We start from the raw sequence: 15,499 nt of genomic DNA on the forward strand, positions 1-15,499 counted from the left end.
AAGGCTTTGATTGTAATCTGCCAACCTTTAACAGTGCGCGGCTGCTTGTCCCGAGGACTACCAAAGTGCCATTGGGCAATCCAACTGATGCATGACTCAAGGGAAGCACGGTGTTCCGACCCATCAATTATTGCATACCGCAACTTATCGTCCTGATTTTTTAGGGTCGAACTGTTCTGGCTGTCAAAAATCTTATCCATTCTTTCTGTGAACAGAGCTGTAAATTTAGCATCAAGAGGAAGCTCTTGAATGGCAATGAGAGTGAGGAGTGCCACAGAGACAGATTCACTGAATACTTGTGTGGCATACTTCACTCTTATGTCAGCCACGGCCGCTGGATGAAAAAGCGCACTTTTTATCCAGCGGCCGTGTGTCAGCAAAGGGCATCTTGTAGATATGTTGCTATTTGAGCTTCCTTGGCAATCTTTCTTTTTTAGATGTTCAGTTGGTGTGTTAGAGGCGGGATTTGCGAGTATTTTTGTAAAAGGTTTCAATGTATGCCCAGTCAACAACCTCGGAGCCAATCGTGAGCTTGTGTTTTCTCAAATTATTCCGCGTGCATTTTATCAGATGTGGGATGTCAAACATGAAGTATAGTTAGCAGTTGTTGACAGTAAAACATGGTTCATGAAGAGAATGGATCAGCATTCTTGACAGGCTGACATTGTTTGACCCTTGGTCATAGATGACCACTTTTACCAAAAGACCTTTTTTTTCAAGCTGCATAATTACATCTAATAGCAGCTTGTGCATTGCAAGAGCTGACGTTGCATTGCGGGACACTGCAAAGGCTACTGGCTGCATCCAAATTCTCGATATCCCGGACACAGCCATTAGAATGGCTGCATTTGCCACACGAGAAGTCCTTGTGTTTCCGTCATATGTGTAGCCAATCACTATATCTTTTGATTGATCGTACATCAAATGTCTTTTCAAGGCTATTTAATCGAATAAAAGACAGCATGCTTTGTCTTGCAGAGGCCAAGCTTTAATGATTGATTCTATTGCATCCATGGCACCTGGAATGATACCAGGTGTCATTGGGATGTCTGCCAGCCAGCACCTGAGTGTCCGCACATGTGGCAAGTGAAGCATTTCTCTGAGGAAGCGGGAATTGGGAGTGAATTGTTTCATCCATTTGGACCAATGTTTTTTTTTTATTTTGGGAATGTACCAAGCCTGATTCGTGCTTTAAGCAATTCAAAAAAGGTCCTTTGACAAATCCGGTTCAAGCTTGTTTAAAACCTCCTGCTGCGTTACTCGCCTCGCCTCGTCCCTTTTTTTCATCTGACCGACTGCCTTGCGGTACCTTTCACTTCGTGAGTGAAGTGTTAGCAGCTTCTTTTTGGTGCGAAGGGTGTGCACAGAGCTGCGTTTTTTTCGCCCACTTTTTTGGCGTTTCTTGCATCTGCTCCGCGCTGCTGCCCTCCTTGGAAAATTGGAGGCCGCTCGGACCAGGCTCAGCTGAAAAAAAAAAGACATGGAAGAATGCGAAGGTATAGGCTTTCATCAGTCTTGTAGAGAAAAGAAATCACAATTAAGCTATCAGGGCGCAATCACAGGGCTACTAATATACGGACCACTATGTGCTGCCATGCCATTTTTCATTGGAAGCAATGTGTATTTTGCGACTGAGACAGGAATCATAATTGATTTATACATTCCAAGCATTTTATCTTCAAATAATCATCCATGATTAAGGAAATATCACAAAGCATTGCAAAAATGAACATTTCATGAAATGCTGAACAGAGGCAATGACATTTAAAAAGTGGAGGATTTTGAATTATTCATCTCATAAATAGCTATCTGGGCTGCATAAGCCACATTTACATGAATGCACACCTTGACTGTGCATCATATTATGCTGGCCTATCTCGCAGAGCTACTCTCATCACAACAAATCGGACAGCGCAATTTTCAGTGTGAACCATGTATATCCAACTGCACCCACCTTATATTTGAAATATAAATAATTGCGTGAACTAAATCACGGGTTGCAGGCCCTGAACTATATGTATGGTTTTGTCAACATTATAGGTTGTGACAATATTACACAGGCTTAGGTGTCCATATCTACTAGGAAAACATCAAGACTACTGGTCCATACTTCTTTTATGCAGATGCAGGATGTGTACTTTGCAATAATTCTCTCTCTCACTTTTTGCACTTACCATCACTTGGTGAAACCTGTGACGGTGGTGTGGGCCTTCTTGTGGTTGTGCTTGGCGAAGCGGCTGTTGAAAAAGAAATAAATATGCTATAAAAGGCTGGCAAGCAGGTATTTTAATACCCTCACTTTGCATTGCACGTGTGAATACTGAGCAACAGACTTATGGAGCAATTTTCACATGTGCCTGAGGAAAACTACTCAGTGTTTTCATCTCTATGGAATGAGCTCAACAAAGAAAGCACTGAGTCTATGCATTGATGTAGAAAAAGAAAAGATATCTATACCACGCAACAAAGTTTTCTTGCAGGGAGGTTGGTTTGTTGTGAACTCATACAGAGCTCCACAAACACTAGAGGAGTAAGGACGGAAACAGGACAGAGTACAAACTATTTATACTGTGAGATGCCAAAAGCCATTTTCGCTGCTCTATCTCCCTGTTTCTTCATTTTGCGTTTGTGCAGCATGCTATCAGTTCATCCATACCATGTAAACAGTGCACTCAGACATTTTACTGGAAAGCATGCAAAATGCTACTCTATGAGTGCAAGCTAACAACATTTTTTTCCCCTAGAGTACATTTCCTGCATTTAAGGTTTACGTACAGCAATTGTTCTCATAGCACAGGTAATTGAAAAACAGCTGTGGCATTTCTACCTACTGTTCTAATTTCAGAGAATAATCTGCTCGAGTGTGCAGGTGTAGAATACAAAATAGTACCGCTCTTTGTTTTTATTTTTTGCAAGCTATTCGTGCAGTATTACAGTGGCACCACCAACCAAATATTCTGTACCCTTTCATTCCAAGCAGAAAGGTGAAACAGATCCTTGTTCGGTACACCTACCTTCCACACTAGGGGGGCAGTCTAAGCAGCAGGGACGGCGACTCGCTTGCAGTAAACTGGTTGTCTGCAATTAAAGTACTCGAACTTAGTCACCCTACGGTGAAAAAACAGCTGGTAGAGTAAATACACTTGCAAGCTTTTAAAGGCATGGCACTAAGCTTAATAAATGTGCTTGTTTTTAATCTCCACTAAATTATAATTACAGACAATTACATATATCCCGACAATATTCTCTGAATTAAAACTTGATATATGAAACACAACTCGATCGAGTTCTTGTTTTTCCACTGCTTTTGCGAGTCGAAACGATATTGAAAGCTTATAAGGAATTATGATGTGTAAACGCTAAGCGCAAACAGCGCATTGAAAAAAAAATACAGAAAAGTGAAAGGGTGGCGGTGGGGATGGGTCCAGATTAGAGAGGAAAAAAAAAGTGGCCCCGCGCGATAAGCGCGGCCTGTTTCATGAACATCCAAAACCAAGCTTGGCCATGCCTTCGCCCGTTGGAAGCATCACGAGGGAGTAATGAAGAGATAAGCGAAACTGTTTCCGGGAGCTTCCCGAGAGCGAAAAGGGGCAGGTGGGTATCACGCTTGGTTCAAGGTCCCCCGTCGAGCAGCGCGACAAAAATCCGAGCAGGCGGTCGGTGTGTAAACAGACACACAGATGAGGAACGCGGTGGTTTTCACTTGTGCAACACCGCAGCACACATTCGAATCTGAGGGCAGTGTCCCGAGTTCGCTACTGGGGCCTCCGCAATCACTTTGCGAGCGATATTTTCGTCGGCTGCGAGCACCACCCATAAACTACACGGACGTGATGTATACGCACGCATTAAAGCGCTTAAAAAACAGGTGCAGCGAGCACAACAACTATCCCACTCCGTTAATGTTACTAGCACGCATAAGTTAAAGTAACACGTAACAAAACACCCTGAAGACATGGTTGCATGACACGGTAATCCGAATTGGTTAGCTTTCATGAGATAGTAGAGGTAACGTCAGGCACTGAGGCACGCACATATATACTAACGTGAGCAACCATAACTAGCGAACAGCTCCGCTTTTGAGAGGTGACGCCGCGTCGAGCCACAAACTGCAGCCCGCCCACTAATTTTAACTTATTATCGTAACCATTTCTCAAACAGATAGCCGCAGCAACGAATGGCAGCAAGAAAATTCGCTGTTCATTCAGCAGTTTCAAATCATAACGGTCAACGACAGTCAAATCAAAACTTTGCGAACGTCTTGGGAAATATATAATAGTGAACGTATAAATACCTGTGGTCAGCAGGGATTCTGAAGAAGTGTTCGCCTTCATTCCCCGAGGAATCGCACCACTTCACGCCGCAATAAAGGTGCGACATCGCTGCTCCTCGCTGCGGTGGTAAAGTTTGCGTTTCTATGCGCTCTCGTGCTTGCGCGTCGTCTGCTTGTGCGCTGCGCAGGCGTGATGGCGGCGGTACCTAGCGGAGCCACGCACAGTCATGTTTACAAAACTTCTTTAAAACTTTGCCTTGTAATACTCGTGGCTGGTTATAGTTTAATGCAGAAGCACGTTTTTATTTACTACTGTGTACTACCGTGGCCGCGTTATTTTACTTTAATTAGGGTTACTGAGGCCTTCACTTCCCGCCCGTACCAGGTTCGCTGCAATCGTTTCGACGGTAGCGACGCCCCATGGCCCGGACGCCAAACTGCCATCATGCCTCGGGCCTGGCGTAGTGGATAGCGCCACTCGCTGCGGTGCAAGAGGTCCCTGGTTCGATCCCGCGCTTCGGAAGCATTTTTCGGAATTATTTTTCTTTGGGGCTTTTATATATATATATATATATATATATATATATATATATATATATATATATATATATATATATATATATATACTGTGCATGACGGCGGCGACGGCGACAGCAAAATCCAGCCGAGACTGTCCATATAATTGCTATCGCAATAAAAATAGATTTTATACACATTTTTCTATAAGGCACGGTTTAACAAATACAAGCGAAATTCGAGGGGGCGCCATGATCGTCAAAATTTTTTTCGAGCAAAAATGTTTTGCCACAATACTCTATGTGGCACGGGAAAAAGGCACAAATTTTATCAGCAAAATCTGCGATGTGCGAGCGCCACGTCTGGGACACTTGGCATGGAATGACCCATATATGTATACAGTGAAACCTCGGTGCGACGATCACAGCTCATACGAATTTCGGGGTGATACGAATTTTTCGTTGGTCCCGGCCAAGGCCCATTGGAGTGCAATGTATTGGAGTACGGTTGTTGCGAACCGATTTTCACCCAGCGACGTTTGATACGAACGTACGTTACCGCCCAGGTGATGTGCTGTCCATGCTGTTGTGGAAGACGCGCGACGCACGTGCGAGCGCGCGAATGCAAGTGTGGGCATGCGCGCCGCACCTCCGAATCGTCAGAATCACAGTGTAAGCAAAACACTTTTCCTGCGGTCAAAATAAACCTTCAGAGACGTGTCACGGCCTCCGAGATTGTGTGCACGAATCTTTGAGGCTCTGACATGCCTCCGTGTGCCTTCGTGTTTAGATCACAGATGACATTGGCACCGTGCTTTTTTTTTTCTAACGCGTTGACGTGGACCGCTGTCGTTGTACTGCGTTTACAATGCCTGCCTCTTGCATCAGACATCCTAAGAAAGGTGTACGAGGACCGAAAGAAGGCGAGGACGGTCTTGGCGAAGGAGTCAGGCCTCACAACATCAATATGCGCGACCGTTGAGGTCGCACTTGTGCGGGCACGGCGGTAATCTCCCAAAAAACATCCCCAACACCTCCGCGATAACCAAATCATAACACAGGACCGTGGTTCTGTAATTTTGTGGCCTTGATCCATCGCGTGAAAGCACGTCTTTCGTTATTTCCGCTGCAGTACACCGGTGTCAAGCAAAAAAGCATACTAAAATTTGGAAGGGGCTATCTGTCTCGGGTCACAACGCGCCTGGCTCATTAATACGCGCGTACGGGCTGTGCATTTACGTCTGCTGGTATGATTTCCGACATATAAAAACTTAACTGACAATCATTCAGGCTTCTTCCTGACGTTGCTGCGGCTCTGTAAAAGAATAAATGAAAATGTACGCCAGCTTTCTTTTGTCGCATGCTATTTTGCCATGCCTTCTGGTGATACGAATTTCGGATGATACGAATATTTTTGGTGGTCCCGTGAGATTCGTATCAGCGAGGTTTCACTGTATATTTTTTTTTCAAAAGAATATTTCTGTTTATCACGTAAAATATGAGAGGAAGTCTTAGTGAAAAAACATAACATTTATTCTGAGCTTAAGTACAGATTGTCGCAACGCAAAGATGCATACACCGTCGCGATTCGTTGGAACGGGACAAGGGGAGGGGCCAGAACAACAACAGCAAAAAAAAAGAAATTGAGAGGGAGAGACACATACTGACATGCAGTGTCGCAGTTTGTTAGAACTTGACAAGAGGCGGAGTGAGAACACACAAACAAACAAGAAATAAATAGCAAATAGACAGGGCGAAAGAAACAGGGCTACGTATGTGGCTCGAGGTAAGCGGTCGACTTCAGTGGCCACACCGAACCCCATCCCTCAGGTGCACGGGTGGGCACGCACTTAACGACTTTCGGCGCGCTTCTACAAGATAACACGCTGAACAAAGACACACGCGCTGTGCGTTGACATCCGGCGTCCGTGACCATTTTCCCTTTCATCCCGAAGTGTATGGGCCTTCCCTTTTAGCGTGGTAATCGCGTGCTTGCCTTTGTCACTTGTTAACTTTTTTCCCTACTGCATACATACTGACACTGTATGTCAGTATGCATGCCTCTCCCTCTCTCACTTTCTTTTCTTTTTTTTCGCTGTTGTTGTTCTGGCCCCTGCCCTTGTCCCGTTCCAACGAATCGCGACGGTGTATGCATCTGACTCTGTGTTGCGACAATCTGTACTTAAACCCCAACGCAACGTCATATTGTCATCCTTGATAAAGGCCGGGCCCCGGCCGAAAGCTCAGAATAAATGTTATGTTTTTCACTGTGACTTCCTCTCATATATATATATATATATATAGCCGAAACTGTCAGGGTAAATAAATATTCTGTCTTGTTTCTCATATTACAGTACGAAGTTTTTCACAATTTTTATTTCAGTAGCCAGAAGAAGTTCTCTTTACCCATTATATATATATATATTATATATCAAATTAAGTGGATAAGGAAGCGATCGCCACTGTACCTCAATCTGTAGAGCACCAGTCGCGTGTATCCGCAGGTTCGAAATTCGGTCCCTGCCTGGGGCAAGTTGGTTTTTCGTCCACTTTAATTCATGTGCAGTTATGTCACAACTACTATACTGCAGTTAAAACATGGAAGTAACGTCGCCTATGCGTTCTTTATCTTCATTGTCTGTAGGTTTTATATAACAGAAGAAACGAGCCCTCGATCAATTCCCCCTTCTTCAGGATCGATTCAGTGTGATACCGCTATCTGTGTTTAAGTTTTCCCACCTTGGTAGCTAAGCAGGTAAGTCATCGCGCTGCTAAGCACGAGGGCGTGGGTTCGGTTCCCAGCCATTTGTGGCCACGTCTGGGCGGTTGCGAAATGCGAGGACACCAGTGTAATTGCATTTGCATGCAATTACTTGGGTGTTGCATCAATTGCGCAAACAAGTCTCCAAATGGCCAATGCCGTACATGTACGGTGCCGCGTCTACACGTTTGGGAAGTGCGCCAGTTTTTAATTTTGTTTTTGTGCCCAGCAAGTGCTGCCACCCTGCGCGGATGCAGGAACTGCCATTTATCTTTAGTTTCCTTGCAAGATTTGTTTTAGGCTATCGCTAACACACCTTCGTGTGCCTGGGCGCGTGGCGGTCAGTGTGGTTTCGTCTCGCAGGCTGTTCGCGTTTGTTCCGCACACATAGCCTGATGACGAGGAGGTGGCGCCCTCTCTTGCGCGGCGCGGGTGTCAGCCGCACGTTTCCGAAGCGTTTTTAGCAATCTTTAGTTAATTGTTGCGATTACTTCTAGGTTATTTGTGCTAATTATATTATTTTTGACCGTGTTCGTTTATTTTAACCCGGTTTTGAGCATTGTCAGCCTTGTTTTAGGGCTGTATTGACCACTTGATTTTGAGCGTGAACATGCGACATGAAACACTGGATAGACGAGAAGCCAGCCTCTGAGTGCTACGTACTTAAAACGCAGAGTTGCTGTGCGTGTGGCAGGAGGTGACAGGCGTTGCCTACCCATACGCAATCCTCAACACCTGGTGCAAGCAGGCCAGGTACGTTTTGATTTACAGAAGTGTATTGGGAACTTATTAGGCAGTTTTAGAATAGCGTACGCAAAGCTTTGCGTTGGTTTTTCGCGCAACTGCGCATGCGTCGTACGCTAACCGCTTGTGGGCTCCCGTTAATTGACGGAAATAGCGGGCCGCAAACGTTAACGCTGACTTAAAAGGGTCATGAAACACTTTTCCAAGTAATGATCTAATGACCTCAGTATCGGAGTTTACTGTCTCCCGAATCGATTGGCGCAAAAATTTCTCGAATCCGTCAAGAATTAGCGGAGTTACGGGGTTTGGGCGCACGCTCTCAGCGCTTTCTCTTTTCTCGTGCCGACGAGCGCACTGGAAGCTACACGGCGAGGGATGGCACGGGGGAAAGAAGTTACGTCAGCGCGCGTCATGAAACGGGATCGCTCTCCGCTGTGATTCGCGTGCGCGAGCGCGGCTACCGTGTACTGAGGAGTGCGGCGCCGGCAAGTGGCGGCACCCCGTGGCAAGAAGCGCATCTGATCCGAACGCCGCTCTCGATTTACGTCGGCTATCGGCCAATGAGGATGCTATGCCTTCTGCGACGCGGCGATGCAGATCGCGACGTCAATCGGCAGGCGCCCCGCCCACCGACGAGAGTGAGAACCGGCCTCTGTTTGAAAAGAGGGCGCCTGCGAAAACAGCAACTTCGCGTTCCGCTCGTAGCCTTTACGCGGCGCGCACGACTGCAATATTTGGCTGAGCAGTTCATAGCCGTGTCAGCTTTCCGCGACCGCAAGGGGTGCTTCATGACCCCTTTAACGCTATTCTAAAACTCCCTATTAAGTCTTTCCAACCTCCACTTTTCAAGCTCTTTGTAGTGACCAAGGGTTGATGACATTGGGTATTCATACTGATACACGTTGTCCATGCTTCGCTCTCACTGTGGTAGCTTTGCAGGCAACATAGAATGACAGAGAGCTGAGCTAGTTGGTAAGTATTCATTCTAAAAAGACGGGGCGTGCAAACACGGACACAAGAAAGAAGTCAGGACACCACAAGCGCCGACTAACAACGGAAGAGACGCAGAACGGCGGAAAAGAAAGAAGGCACGAAAACTTATCTGCGCATGCCCATGCAATAGGCGAACCTATCTATCCGGCACGCGTGTGGGTCTACGTGGAAGATAACTGTTAAGGCATTTGATTTCATCTTTATGCAAATTAATCGACGGTTGGCTCACGCATGCGCTACCACTATTCTCGATATGCCATGCTTCAATCATCAGGCACGTTTCTTCATTTCTATGCCGGTACAACACTGCGCTTTCATCGAATTTAGGCGTGCACTTACAATCTCGACAATGTAAAGATAGATTAGAAGGTGAGCCTCCGGTAAGCGATCTCTTATGTTCCAATAATCTCTGGTGTCCTTGACTTCTTTCTTGTGTCCGTTTTTGCACGTCCTGTCTTTTTAGAATGCAGGCAACATACTGCGCTGCTAAGCTCCAGGAAGCGAGTTCGTCTCCAACATGTCGTTTGTGGTGAAATGCAAGGACACCCGCGTAACTGCATTTTCAAGTACTCGGGTGTTCTGTGAATTCGCCAAACCAGTCCCAATTGGTCGATGCCATACGTGCATAGTGCGGTATGTGCATTTGAAAAGTGCGCCAGTTTTTCAACCCCCTTTTTTTTCCCAGAAGTGCTATCATCTTGCGGGGATGCAGGGGATGAATGACCCTGAGTTTCCTCCCAAGATTTGTTTAAGCTATCGCTCACACACCTGCACGTGCGTAGGCGCATGGCGGTAAGTGTGGTCTTGTCTCACAGGAGGTCTCCGTTTGTTGCGCTCACAAAGGCTATTGTCTCCTGTTCCTAATCTCCCAAAGGGCAACCACATAACAGTGGTTAGTTTGGTGCCCACATGGGTGCGACATGGGTGCGACAAACAAGCGCCTGTTAGAAAGTAACCCCAGTCTGTCAATTCTCAACAAAATCCACCCAACGCAGTATCCGGACACATGCCCTTGGTGCTGGGATCGGACATCTCTCACACACAGAACGTGGACGTGTACACTCAGGCCACCCGAAATCAATTCGCCCTTATTAGCGAGAAACCCATTCGAGAGGCAGTGGGAGGTCTGGCTTGCGAGCAATGATTGGGAGAGCCAGGTAGCTCTGCTCGATCAGGCCCAGCGAGCCGCAAAGGCCAGTGGGACCCTGGACTAGGGGACCCACCCACCTTCGCCCCAATTCCCTTCAGTTCAATAAAGTTTGTACTACTACTCATTGGATGTGTACTTTACGGTTTAGAGACAGTAGCACGTTTCCTGCGGTGTGATAATTTGGTAGGGCCTGCCGTGTGCGCTCCGGCCCATCCTTACTTTTGGGTGAAATGTGTTCTTGTCAGTAGGCTCGGCTTTTAGTAATTGACCTAGATATTTACGTCCTTGTACAGACTCGAAAAGAATATATATATATATATATATATATATATATATATATATATATATATATATATATATATATATATATAGCCATACCTTAATACTTTTCCGGGTTGGGTATTCAATCATTTTGTGCAGTTATATATTATCTGCCATGTGGTTACATGCACATAACAGATATGCAGTGATTATACACTGGCATGAGCCATGTGTTTATACTTTGCATTATCAATGATTCGGAGCTCCGTCGTAGAATCTCTTAATATTTTCCTGTTTTACTTATTCCTAACACCGCATCTTCTCGTGCTTGACTCTGTTTCCTCGTCGCCTAAAGCGCTCACGCATTCTGAGTCTCGTTTTCCTTCTCTTTAGTATGCGCGCTTCACCTATTACCCATGCCCATCGAATCAACTGATAAGTTAGCTACAGATTCATTTTAGCCGAATAAGTTGCAGATACGTTCTTTTCTAGTAATACGATTGTTACAATCATTTTCAGACGCTGCTTCATGCACGCGCTGCTTCAGCCGCGCTTCTTGAAGGGGCCCTGCAAAGCTTTTGAGCATGGTCATAAAACGCTCCCGATCGGTAGTTAAGGCTCCCGAGACCACGCGGGCCAAACATTATAGCGCAGCACGCGGCCTGGAATTTACAATTATATCTCAAATTCAGTTGAAATTTGCTCCTCTTTTCTCTACAAACGATGCCATATACCCAAATTACTGCGCCGTATACCTAAAGTCACCGCCAATGGCTGATTTTAGCATTTTGAGCTGAATAGTTACCGTGGTCGCCATGGGATGCCGCCACGTGCCCGCGCAAGCGCTCGGGATAACTGAAAATCAGCCATGCCTTCGAAGAAAAAACAGAAAAGTGCTGAAGTTTATGACGCGCGCTGGCGAAGGGCCGCCTCTTCTTGCCCCCTTGTAATCTCCCTCCTTGCCTACATTTCACTGCGCTCGCTGGTACGAGAGGAGAAAGAAAGCGCTTGAAGCCTGCGAGAAATCCCTGCAACTCCGTCCGTACTTTACGGATTCTGAAAATTTTTGCGGCATGTGTTTCGTGAAGCGCCATGCGCAAATAGTGAGACTATTCCATTAAAACTTGGGAAGTGTTGCATGGCCCCTTTAAGACAAGCGCTGTCTCTGGCCAGGGCGTGTCTGAAGGAGCGTGGTTGACGCAGTGGTCAAGTGCGGCTGAAGGAGAGATCAAACGAGCCGGCCAACGGCGGATGCGATAACATCGCCCCGCCTGCGAGGCTTGCCGTCAATGGCTCAAGCAAAGAGGAAACGCCTAGCACGTCTTTCGTCGGGCGAAGGAGTATGAATGGGCGCCGGTTTGGGGTAGGGGATGGGCCGGGTGTGCTTGAGCTTACAGCTATGCAGTAAAGGGGTATTCACACGAGGGAGAAATTGGCGGGGCACACGGGGGGATTGCGGATCACGTGACCACGTCGTCACGGATTAGTGAGTAGGCGTGACCCCCCCCCCCCCACGACTCGTCGGAGGAGACGGGTACGTTTCCCCGACAGGACAAACGATCCCCTGGCGGTGGGGGTATGGCGGAATTTGGCGGCTCTTGTTTGCCACATTGTTGCGCTTGCTCCTGCAGAGAGCGGCAGTGGGTGTCCAGTCTGCAGCTGCATCGTCGTCTGCAGCTCGTCAAACGGGTGGTACAAGCCACCAGAGTAGTCTAGTACCACTGGTCTCCCCCTCCGTTCGCCTGGTCCGTGTGAGTCGGGGACATTTTTGGAGACTTCTCCTCGCGAGCTGACGTCACTAGGCTCCGCCTTTATCCCTCGAGCATTTGTCCCCCGTCTGATTTCCCCTTAAGGGTCGGACCGGTCTAGGAAGGACCATGTCTCGGAAGGAAATCCGTCGATAGCGCGGCCAGCACGAAACGCGCAGTCTGTTACAAGACTAATTGACGTGTCCGATTCGCCGCTGCTCCTCTGCGTAGCGCAGCCGAGCCAAAAAGCGTAAGCCTCGCTTGCGAGAGAATGTTGGACATGTGTCTAGCATCCGTTCTGGTGGCTCACTTAGGGCTTCTTTATAGTCAAGAAAAAAGGGGAAAATAAGTGCATCTATAATCATTCACCGAGCCACTTCTATTCTGAGTGGCTTCTGTCATGCACATGTAGAGACTTCGATGTGAAGGAGCGTTTACCCCGTGCAAAATGCGCGCTTTTAGATCACGGTTTTTACGAGCTCGCTACTTACAGAGGACTAGCTTGATGCTGGGTATTCCTGTCTAGGTGCACTAGGAAAGAAAAATTGTTCTGGTCGATAATTGCTAAGTGAAATTGGAGAACGCTTCTTTGCTTAATTGGCCTAAAAACATTGACTGACACCTTGATTTGATTTGAATCAGTGCATTTAGCGTGCACATGTCTTCATATCACGTGCTCGTACACCTGCAGTATACAAAACGACGGTTCTGTGAGGTCTAAAGGTAATGCTCAGAGACGTCACCTTTAAAGCCTCGCCGCAGTATCATAATTGGATCATAAAATACGCAGATTTGGTAACTGATATATCGCTTTGAAGATTTTATGTTTGAGTTGGCAAAAGGGGTTATTAAATGTCAAAGTAAGATCATACGCAGACCTTTGAGGATGCACCCAAGTATATATGTAAATAACCGTACACTAGTACGTACAGTTTAATGACGTATTTGTAGGAGCCAGTCTCTTTACAATAGCAACAATTTTGGTGCACCTTTTAGATTAGCTTGCCTCGCCAAATAAGCACGTCTTAACGAAACAAGGACATCTGTATGACTGAAAAGAAAACTGGCAAAACAGACGTGGATTTGGTGAGCCAGTTGTCTGTCTCGACGGTCTTCAGTTATTGCTAGCCAACTACCCGTTGGTGAGGCGCAAAGCTCGAGAAATTTTGGGATCACAGAGGCACATAATACCGTTAGTTTTTTAATTCGCGGTGTGGTTGCCAATGAAAATTTTTGTCGTGATAATTGAAACCACGTTATTCCCTCAAACCTCAAAACAAGGGCTCTTTGCTGGTAAAAAACAAGTCAACTGCATTGTAGCCCCAGGCAGGCCATCTATCAATACACATTTTTTCTCTTGTTTGGCTGCTCTCTGAGAGGTATATCTTTCAGTGCTGACCATCCAGTGTCTTGGTGCTGACAAGCTTGACCACTGCTGTTTTCTATAAAACATGCAGACGTGCTGTACGCGTGGCACGAGATGACCGGCATGCTGCCGGGGCACCTACCCATGTGCCATCCTGAACCCCCTGGGCCAGCAGGGCAGGTACGCTTTTATTTACAGCATTCTATTGAAGACGTCTTGACAGCTTACACGTTTATCCAACCTCCACATTTCAAGCTTTTTGCAGTGGCCAAGGTTTGATTCCACTTGAAATTCTTAGTAACACACGTGGTCGAAGCTGTGCCGCATATTGTTCGCCGGGGTGGCTGGCAACAAAAGTGTTACACACTCGCCGTCGTAGATGCTAGCGGCACTGGCAAACACTCCCAGGATTGCAGAAACATAATACCCAATGAAGGGGATGGCAAAGCGACCGTCGCTGTAGCTCACCTGCCAGAGCATTGGAGGCGTTATCCGAATGTTGTAGGTTTGGTATCAGCTGCGGGAAGTTTTTTCATTCATTTTAATTCCTTTTCATTTGTCATAATTACTATACAACAGATAAAACATAATGTTCCCTATAACTTCCTTAGCTTTAGTGTCTGTTAGTTTCACTACGTTACCCGCCACGGTTGCCTAGTAGTTATGGTGCTCGAGTGCTATCCTCAAGGTTGCGGGACCGAATGTCGGCCGCGGATGCTGCATTTCCGATGAAAGTGAAAATGCTTGAGGCCCACGTACGTAGATTTAGGCGTACGTAGCTGAACCCCAGGTGGTCGAAATTTCCGGAGCCCTCCACTGCGGCGTCCCTCGTAATCATGTGGTGGTTTCGGCACGTTCAGTCTCAACAATTATTATTTTTTCACTACGTTGTGTCACCCAAAAGAAACGAGCCCTCGAACAATTCCCGTCTATTTCGTTCATTCACAGCGAGGGTCTCGTTCCGGCAGACTTCATGCCTTAGGTAGTATGCGAGTGTTTATGGGTCACCCTCCAGCTCGTAATAAAATCTCGTGCTATGTGACGCCAGCTGGCAACAAAAGTTCAACACTCGCCGCCATGGCTGCTTGCCGCGCTGACTGACACTCCGAGGTTTACACGCACACGCACACACACGCGCGCACACACACACACACACACACACACACACATACACATACATACATACATACATACATACATACATACATACATACATACATACATACATACATACATACATACATACATACATACATACATACATACATACATACATACATACATACATACATACATACATACATACATACATACATACATACATACGACAGTGATACACAATGAGTACATTGCAACGAGACCCTCCGGTATTTTCCGGCCTTCGCGGTGAAGACGTCGACGACTGGCTCGACAATTATGACAGAACCAATGTTTGTAATCATTGGGACGAGGCCCACACACTACACTACGTACCTTTTTACCTCAAGGAAGTGGCTAAAACCTGGTTCTACAACCATGAAAGCGACTTTCCTGATTGGGCAGCTTTCACGGCGCAACTCCGTCAGATATTGGCACATCTGCAGGGCGCTCTGAGGTAGCGAAAGAGAAGCTCGCTACCCGCATCCAGGGGCCCGACGAATCATATATGTCGTATATTGAAGACGTTCTGGCTCTCTGTCGCCGTGCCC

The sequence above is a fragment of the Rhipicephalus sanguineus genome, chromosome 1 (genome assembly GCF_013339695.2).
Source record: "Rhipicephalus sanguineus isolate Rsan-2018 chromosome 1, BIME_Rsan_1.4, whole genome shotgun sequence".
Classification (NCBI taxonomy): Eukaryota; Metazoa; Arthropoda; class Arachnida; order Ixodida; family Ixodidae; genus Rhipicephalus; species Rhipicephalus sanguineus.